Raw genomic sequence first — 1067 nt, forward strand, 5'->3', positions numbered from 1 at the left:
TTTCCGGGATCAAGCAGGCAGAGAACTGGTAAGTCACTGCTCTTCAGTTTAATCTAAAACATTGGATAAATGTGACTATTTTTCTGGTTTTATGAACTTGGTTAAATGATAAAGGGTGGTAAACTGCTTGATGTAAGTGAATGTAATTAGGTGAATTTGCTTGAACTTACTAATAGAAGTTAATCATTAACAAAAGTGAATACACTCAATTTTTTATTAAAACATCAATTCTTTTTTTTTTAACTAGATCAAGCTTTAATAGTCAATTCCAATGGTTCACACTGAATCCATTTCACTTGCACTTTTTATACAAAGCAGCAAAAGTGGAGGCATTATACATTGCTTTTTTTTTTTTTTAGATTAGTTAATTACACATGTAATATTTAACTTTTAACTACAGCACAGGCAAAAAATAATGATTCTAAACTTCCTTATGATGTACAGTGACTCACTATGAACAATTGAAGCTGATGCAGCTGAACATCCAACCATATTAAAACATGATCCGACTTATTCAACTACATCATTTTAATCTAATTTTCATTTTAGGTTTAACAGATAGCTGTAAAATGAACATTTGGAGCACATGGAGATAAGAGGAAGCGTGCAAAGAAAGGATTGGAGCGCGAAGAGAAGAGGCGGGAACATCAGTGCAGTCACTCATAAAGTAGACAGCACTACTAAAGGTCTCTACACAGTGTAGTGTTTCCTACTTTATGGATGAGTGTACTGTTTGCTGCGAAGGATCGATCTTATGGAGAACCAAACGATGCTGAATCTGATTGTCTTGTTTATTAAATATGAATAAAGATGGTGTTTCAAGACTGATTGCAATGCAATAATGTTTTGAGTGCATTTGTCTTTATATGTGCATGTTAACTTGTATCAAACAACTTTGAATTCATGAAACAGTAATAAAATGAAGGTGAAATGTGTAAGTGTGTACATATAGTCTGTTGTTAAACTAACACCAGTGCAGTTGCTGTGTACAGAAAGGACATTACAAAAATAGCTCAGTATTGAAAAGAAGACACATAAAACAATATAAAACAATAATTCTTAAATTA

Source organism: Sinocyclocheilus grahami, unplaced genomic scaffold (assembly GCF_001515645.1).
Source record: "Sinocyclocheilus grahami isolate Dianchi unplaced genomic scaffold, SAMN03320097.WGS_v1.1 scaffold9882.1, whole genome shotgun sequence".
NCBI classification, from domain to species: Eukaryota; Metazoa; Chordata; class Actinopteri; order Cypriniformes; family Cyprinidae; genus Sinocyclocheilus; species Sinocyclocheilus grahami.